Here is an 8,776-nt window from a genome sequence, read left to right as displayed (position 1 = left end):
TTTGTTACGTTTAACGTTATATTCGTTCGGTACACTTCGGTACATACGTGTACCGAACCGAAGGGCCCGTTCCGAATAATTTCGGTACGGGTACGTGTACCGTTACACCCCTATTACATAGTGATGCCACTATGTTTTGAAAGCAAACAAAGGAGTCCAATGGAGGAATTACATTGCTTCTGTAACACATCCCCCCCTCCCCCCCCATTTGAGCCCTATTGTTCGGGGAAGAAGCAAAGTGGTGCTCGCCATTCATACCATTACTTAACAATTACCCTTTCTGATGGAGCTGCATGACTATTTATGGTCTTCCTCATTTATTTCAGCCAGGCAGCAAAATGCTGATCGCTTCTAAAATGTCCATTTGTGCCTTGAAAGTGGATTTATTGGAAGTGTTGGATTTGATTGTGACTCTGAATGTTTGTCAGGTTGTGTGTGTCTGTGTGTGGAAGTGGGTGGGTGTTTGTTTTTGTACATCCATATTGAAAGAGAATTATTTAACTAATTTCCTTCTATTAAGTCCCCACACCTGTCCTTGACTGATTGATGTTTCATTGTCTGTACAGACAGCAGGCATTTGGCAGCATAGTGTAAGGAGATAAGCTTGTGACTGTTTTCTCAGGCTCTTTTCATCAGTTGTGTTGAGAGATGACCCCCTTGTTACTTCTGAATATGCATAAAGCAAGGTTGCAAACATCATCTCCTTTAGATAATGATAGGAATTAAAGGTGGGGTAGGTAATTTTGGAGAAGCCAGCTCCCCCCACACACACACACACACACACACACACACACACACACACACACACACACACACACACACACACACACACACACACACACACACACACACACACACACACACACACACACACTGATATACAGGTACAAGGACAGAGACTGTGTGAGATAGTAAGGTTGCTGTGTCACATGATAATCAGCATCTCTCATGTTCTTCAAAAGAAGCGTTTATTACCCTCGGGGGGGGGTTTCTGAATGCACCGCAATACTGCAGAGTGCTCAAGGACACAGCGGCTTATTAGGGAAATCCCACTGTTAGCTTTCTCTGTTGAAGTAATGCTCTACATCGCATTAGCCTGGATCTCTTGACGTAAGCAGCGATGGGAATCCTGGGTGTGACCTCGCACTGCAGTGTTATTTATACCTTTCTCTGGGTGAATGCTAATTGGCTGGAGGGAATATATTTATCGTTGCTTTGAAACAACGTTGCACCTCTTAACTTACCTTGTTTCTACTGCACCAGAAAAGTTGGAAGATGTAGGTAAAATGAAAGTAGTTTTTGAACTTCACTATGAGAAGCCGGTCAACAAGATGTTTTGAATAAAAATGTATTATGTTTCATTCTTGATTTTAGGCAGTCTATAACCCTTAATGTGATCTGTCAGCAGCAGTGGGAAGTAACTATAAGTACATTTTAGACCCTCCAGAAAAACGCGATTCTGCGATCGCAGAATTTACCGCATAATCAGCAAAATTGCGCAGATTTTTNTCCCAAACCGGAGAGTTAAATAATGCTGGAGGATTTTCGAGCTCAACTTTATCTGCATTCTTCAAATGTAGTCAGTAATTTGAGGAACTGTCGAAATGGCGAATGCAGATAAAGTTGAGCTCGAAAATCCTCCAGCATTATTTAACTCTCCGGTTTGGGAACATTTTGGTTTCGCAGTTACGTACAAGGGTGACGGACAAAGACAAGTGGACCGAACCAAAGCTGTTTGTCGGCATTGTTCAACAAAAATTAGTTATGCGGCTGGCGATACATCAAACTTGCACACTCATTTGAAAAGGCATCACCCGAACGTGAATATCACCGGTACCAAAAGAAAAAAGACTGAAGTGCAAACCCAACTCCCACTAGCATTTAAGCCTCCACCACTCGCAAAAAGTTCAGACCAAGCGAAAGCTATTACAAACGCCAAATATCCTTATGTTACCATGTTAGCAAAGCTCTACCTGGCAGTATCTGCTACCTCTGTCCCTAGAGAGGGTGTTCTTCACAGCAGGAGACATTGTTAGTGCCAGCAGATCTGCCCTTTCGGCAAGCAATGTGGACAAGTTAATTTTTCTTAAAAAAAACATGAAAATACAATGACAAGCAAGTCNTATCTGCTACCTCTGTCCCTAGAGAGAGGGTGTTCTCCACAGCAGGAGACATAGTGCCAGCAGAAGCAATGTGGACAAGTTCATTTTTCTTTAAAAAAACATGAAAATACAATGACAAGCAAGTCCTAATGTCAAACTGGCTGCTTAGGTAGTACTAGTACAGTAAAGTTCAAAAACAGATTATTTCAGTTCATCGAAATGCTGCACCTTAATGTTTATTTTATTATATTTTGTATTTATTTGAGTGAATACATTATTCACAGTTTAATAATAATTAAAAAAAAACAAAAAATATTTTATGTTTTGTGATAATTTTTTCTGCTGTACCGAAAACGTACCGAACTGTGAACTAAAAACCAAGGTACGCACCGAACCGAAATGTTTGTGAACCGTTACACCCCTAATCAACACAACCAACAGCTTCTGTTTATGTGAGTACTGTTTATTCAGAAGGGACAGTGAACACAGCACAGCGTCCTTCTTTAATTAGCAGTTTTATTTGTATAAGCCTCCTGGGTCCACAGGACACCTGAGGCAGAGTAGAAACCGCACAGCATCAAACAAGACTTATCTATAGCCTTTCATCATGTGGCCATGACTTCTTATGTGAACATTAGCGTGTGAACGTAAGGCTGGTTTATTGTTGTCAGTTCAGGCAAGAGAGACAGCATTCATTTTATGAAGAGCTGCAGGAAATAGTTTCAAAACCCCGACATGAGTTAGCATTTTTGCTATTTCAGTTCTCTTGTCTTTTTCTTTTTGAAAAGTGGTTTGGTTATATGCAATAAGCCCTTTGATTATATGCCTCAAGTAAGGACTGTAGTTAACATAGGCTTAGCATTTGTTAGTTTGGGGCAGTAGCTCAGGGCTGCAAGTTCATGCCCCTGAAGATCCCAAGTGGATTGTGGGCCGGTAGCTGCAGAGGTAATAGTTCCCATCTTTGGCACTGCAGTGCCTTTAAGCAAAGTACTGGACTCCCTGTTTCCCAGGTGCAGTGGATATATATATATTTATTCATATTTGGTGCCAAATGCTCCTAATTTCTAGGATGGGTTAAATGTCCTGGAGTGGAGTCCTCCATTATGCAAGAGAGAAGGCATTGGGTCTTGCAGGAAATAGTCTCAAATCTCGGAAATTAGCTAGCACTTTCAGTTCCCTTGTCTTGAAGTAAATGTTTTTCTCTTGAAGTTAACACAACTTTTTTTCACCTTATGTCCGACGTCATGAGTCGTAGTCTACACTGTTTTTTTTGGGTTGTATGATTAACTTAGTTTAGTAATGTCATCAAATGATTTTCTGACCAGAATTCCAAAACGCAAGAATACTCGTCTCCTTTACATTTCCATGACATTTAATTTAGCCAATGCTTCTATCCAATGCAAATTACCATGCATCCCAAGCCTACAGGAGCTTTACCCCTGAGTCAGAGTCTCCTTTTACTTTAATGTGAGACGATACAAATTATAAATCCTCACATTTGAGAAGCTCGACCTTTTTAGATTTCTGACCTTAAAGGTGGGGTAGGTAATTCACTTCAGAAACACTTGTTGTTATATTCCATGGAATGCTCTTAACATCCCGATAGCAATGAATATATTAAATGCTTTGACAAAAATACATACAAAAAAATTATCTGTGGAAGCCGTGTGTCGCTGTAAAAAGCACGACCAATCATCTGAGCCGGCTCGGCTAAAATAACTGGATGGCCTACCTGCCTGTCAGCCTTCCATCTGTGCACAAACTTATCTCGTGCCCTCATTGGTCATGTGCACGTTCTTGTGTGTTGGAGGAGGGGCTCTGTAAGGAAGTCTGAAGGAAGGGGCAGATTTTTTCCGGTTGTGTACTTTCAAATTCTAGCGCACTCGAGCTGGTTTCTCCATTCTTACCTACCCTACTGTACCTTTAATTCTTAAAAACCATGAACTGAATCTTAAAAAAAGTTGATCACTTATTAATTGCATATCTTCAATCCACCTATAATTTCTCTTGTATGAAACACTATAGTCATTGTAAAATATGTTTAACACGTTGCCTTGCTTGCATACTTTAAGATGGAAACTCTCTTGGACAGAGTTTAGGACACACTGTACTTACCACACTGACAACAGACAGTTTTCTCAATCAAGCGTCTGAAGTTGTATAACTTTTTGTACTCCATGAAACTGGGTCACCGTGTATACTGTAACGACTCTGAATACAAACCACAGCCTCTGCAATGGATCAAACTACTGACTCATTATGCCCTCAGGGAACGAGCGTGATAGATTTGGGGCGGAGTAGCACTTCAATGTGTTTGTTAGATTTGATTCCAGCTGAAAATTGGCTCAGAAAATATTTTATACTGTCCGAGCCAATTTAAATAGCCTGTCACAGCCTGCATCTCACACACACCGAGTGGCTACGGAAAATACCCATTTGTTATTGTTTTCAAATTAGTAGGACCCTCATCTATCCCCTCATGTTTTCTCGATATCCTGATAATGGATGTCGTTGAAAGATGCAACACATATCTGTTTCTCATCATTAGGTCATTGTATTATATACTTAACTAATCTGCATTGGCCCACAGCATCAGCTCACAGAGGGTCGAGGTGTTGAATAAACACTGCTCTTGAATCTATTTGGCGTGATCATTTTTAATCCAGCCTCATTATGTAAAAGCATTCTCGTCCATGTGAATTGGTGTGCAAGTAAAACACACTCAGACGTGTCCGGTTTTCGCCTCGCGAGCCAGCAAACGATGATTTACTGGGATGACAATCTCCCCTCGTGAAAATATATGAGCGTAGATTATTTTAGGTGGAGTGGCCTTGTTTTTAATTCCCTGTGAAGTGATGAGACTAAGAAATGCTGCAGGGTATAAAAAGGAGCTGCGTGACCTTCACTGTTTGACGGGGGATCGTAAGCTTGTGATCTGCTTTTCGCTTTGATTTGATCCACTGTGGGAATTCTCATGCTCAGTTTGTGATAGAATATTTGAAGCCTTTCATGATGATCCCAGAGCAGGAATAACACTTACTGATGTTGACAGAAGGTTGCTCCCAGAGAGTAGAAGGCACATTTAATATATTGCTGCTGTCATTAAAATAACTGTACAGCGTCATTGCCTGTTAAAAGCATTTCCTTTTCTATCCCTCACTGGAAATTCCTTTAATGTGAACTCTTAATTTGACTGATCATTTGTAATTGTTCAATAACGTGAAAACTTAAAGGGGCCTATTATGCTTTTTAAATGTGTGTGTTATTTGGATTTAGTGTCAGCAAAGGCTTAAATCCTAAAATGTCTCTCTCTCCCCCCCTGCCTGAAACGCCTCCATTGGACTCCTGTGTTTACTTCCTGAACATAGTCACATCATTATGTAACACTCGCGTTTCTATTGGCTAGCTCTCCAACTCATTGTACGTGATAGGCTAAGGGGCGGGACATGTCTAAGCTGTTGACCAATCACAACAGAGCCGGCCAGCTAACGAATCAGAGCGAAGACCTTTTTGAACATTAAAGCATGGAGACATGTCACATTAGAGGCACTAAATACAAATATGATCGTTAAAATAAACATATGTCCTCTTTAAGGTACATTTAATTTGTTCAGTTTCACCTTTTTCTATACAGAATTATTTATTAAGTTTATTCGATACATATAACAATTGTTTGTTGAAGCCCTAATGTAATTAACTATCAACCATCTTAAACTGTAAAATGCTGCCTATGCATTGGTGCGTGTTCATGGGATTAACATGTAAAAAATAATAGTTATAATAGTTTTTTTTCTGCATAGCGATAACTTTAATACTTAATTTCGAAGTTCATTTTGCTGACGATACTTTTACATGGGCTTATAATGTATAAAATAAAAAATGACAGGCGTATTTCTTCTGCAGAGCAATAACTTTAATACTTGAAGGTCGTTTGCTGACGATACTTCGGGCCAGGCTAATTCTTGAATACTTAGTTTAAATTCAAGACGTTAACTTCTAACATAGTATTCTTTAACTTTATTGTATTACTACTTTTGCTTGAGTAAAGGATCTGAATGCTGCTCTTGTATCATTAGGTTTATTCTGCATATAAAGCTGAATGTGTTTGTCCTGTAAACCCACATGAATGATGGCCTCCTTATCTCGGCCTGGAGGAGAGTGCAACGGTTGCCTCTGTCCTTTTCTTTTTTATGTGTTTGCTCACGGAGAGGGTTACGCATGTGTCTCTTTATCCTCGTCAACTCAGCAAATCGAATCACATGACGCCCACATCCTCCGAGACTTGTGGGAGAAAAGTGTGATGATGCAGCTGAGTGGTATTACTCGGCACACATCTCCCACATCTCGACCGTCGCTACAGGTGAGAGGAGCAGATTATTCCAGATTCAGCAGAAAGAGCAGTTGTGGTTAGAGAAGCAAAATGTTGCTTTGTGAGTGAGCAGCGTTCGGCTGAAAGCTGTTTCTGTAGGGAGTTAATTGATCAAAGAGACGATTTGTGATGGGGGAAAGTCTCCTCACTTTTTTCTTTCTTTTATCGCTTTGTTTTCCGTTTCTTTTGTTCTATTAAGTTTACTTTACTTATGTTTTAATGCAATTAATGTTACATTTAAATATGCAGTGAACAATGTGTACATTTCAACTTGAGCTTCTCATATATTTTTAATTATATGTTTTATTTAAAAATGGAGGCACTGTTATGAAATCCGATTTTCCCCGTCCCTGGGGAAAAATAATATTACAAATACTTTTACTATATTATAATTAATATATATAATGTTTCTGTTACTGATTATTGGGCATGTGTGCAGTTAAATAGAGCAACTGTTATACAATCAAATTCACCCCCGGGATAAATAATATTTTAAAATGGTATTTTGATAATATATATTTTTCTAATTCTGATGCTTTGGTGTAGTCATGCAAAGAAGCCTTCTGTATTAGAAGGGGGAGTTATGGGGGAAATCTCTCTAACAGGTGGACGTAGCTTTGAACCAAATCATATATTTGGTTACAGATGTGTTGCAGCATAGCTGAGCAGAATCCTTTTTCCTTTTTTTCCTTGTTGTTCTTGTTCTTTTCTCTCTTTGGTTGTTTAAACATTGGAGTCAGCGAGGCACATTTCCTTATTTAGAAAGCACAATAAACAATCATGCATTCTTTCTCTGCCCCCATCTGTTTTTCCTCTCGTCATCATGCTTCCTCAACTGCTTTCCATCACATCATCATCTCTTAATCTTTCTCCAGACCTTCCTCATCCTCCTACTCGTTGTCAACTCAAGGGTCTTTTTCAGCCCCCATGTGTTTGTGTGTGTGTGTGTGTGTGTGTGAGCCTGGGAAAAGACAGGGCATAAACAACACAGGCAAACAAACCACCTGCTTCCTGCTGAAGTCTCATGATGTTAAATGTGTGCACAGAAATAGAACCTGGCAACCTCGCTATAGAATTAGAATAAATAGAATAGACAGTGGGAGGAAAATCACCGACCTCCACAGCAGTGAGGCTCAGCAGCTGCTCGATGCGGAGACAAAGAGACACCTGAGGAATGATGGGACTTGGGAGACGGCTTGTAATTGAATCTAATATAATCAATCTATTCATGTTAGGTTGAATTAAAGAAAATGAACCTGGAATTCACTTTTCTGATTTAGGGGCAATTGTTTTAGCAAAAAATGCCCAAAATGTGCTGTTGGTCAAGCAAGACGTTACCATTGGTGTAGGGCTGCTCAATTAGTCGTATTTTAATCGCAATTTACGATTTTGGCTTGCAACGATTATGAAAACAACATAATCGAAATAAAACCATAATTGTTTTAATTGTTTTTTTTCCAGTTGAATTATACTTAAAGTTCAGGGTAATCAACTGTTAAAAACATACTGTTCCATTTTGTTTTTTTTATAAATGGATGTTTTCAAAGTAAATGGATAATCGCTCTTAATAATTTTGATATCAATTATTGACCCAAATAATCGAGATTATGATTTTTGCCATAATCGAGCAGCCCTACGTGGGTGTTAGGAAATTGTGATTGTTTAACATTTTATTCACAATTCTAGACAAATAATGAAAACGATCTTACTAGTTACACCGCAATAAAGTAATTTTTAAATTACACACTTTTATTAGGTCCTGCACCCGCACTCACATTACTTTGATTACTGATAAATCTGTCAATTATCCTTTGACCAAATAATTATGATGATCTAAAACAGAAAACTAGAACAGCTGCATTTTAAGAGCATTTTTGTGTTTATTGCCTCATCAAATAATCTGGATGTAGTTTTGGATTTATGCAAATGACTTTAGGTATATCAGCAACTATTGTTTTTTTAAAATATTTTATTAAACATTTTTAAAAGACAAAAACACACGGACAAGGACATGGCTCACACACATCACAAATAGGACAGGACATAACATGAAGGGTGGGGGGTAGGGGGATTACAGTGTCAGTTACATTTTATGTATGCATATGGCGTTGTATTTATACATGATTTGCTTCATATTATAGGTATGCTTCATTGCAGTGGCGGCTGGTGGAAAATATTTTTGGTGGGGCTATGGAAATGGTGACAAAACCATACTAGGGCATTTAAAATCAGGAGACTAAATAAAAACACTGTGTGTGTGTGTGTGTGTGTGTGTGTGTGTGTGTGTGTGTGTGCTTGCCAACCC

The 8,776-nt window shown here is 39.0% G+C and overlaps 1 protein-coding gene across 2 annotated transcripts in view; it reads left to right on the top strand.

Annotated features, from left to right (window-relative positions):
- pkig (protein kinase (cAMP-dependent, catalytic) inhibitor gamma) overlaps positions 1 to 8,776 on the top strand; it is a 42,646-nt gene that overhangs the window by 4,452 nt on the left and 29,418 nt on the right. The window contains exon 1 of one of the 2 annotated variants that reach the window (XM_010775485.1): positions 6,438 to 6,462. The exons of the other annotated variant lie outside the window; for it this stretch is intronic. The gene's annotated coding sequence lies outside the window, so the exon portion shown is untranslated. Of the gene's footprint in view, positions 1 to 6,437; positions 6,463 to 8,776 lie in introns of those variants that run through there. 2 annotated transcript variants of the gene reach the window in all.

This window comes from Notothenia coriiceps, unplaced genomic scaffold (assembly GCF_000735185.1).
Source record: "Notothenia coriiceps isolate Sejong01 unplaced genomic scaffold, NC01 NC01_scaffold00015782, whole genome shotgun sequence".
NCBI lineage: Eukaryota > Metazoa > Chordata > Actinopteri > Perciformes > Nototheniidae > Notothenia > Notothenia coriiceps.
This window is presented reverse-complemented; position numbering and strand designations above follow the sequence as displayed.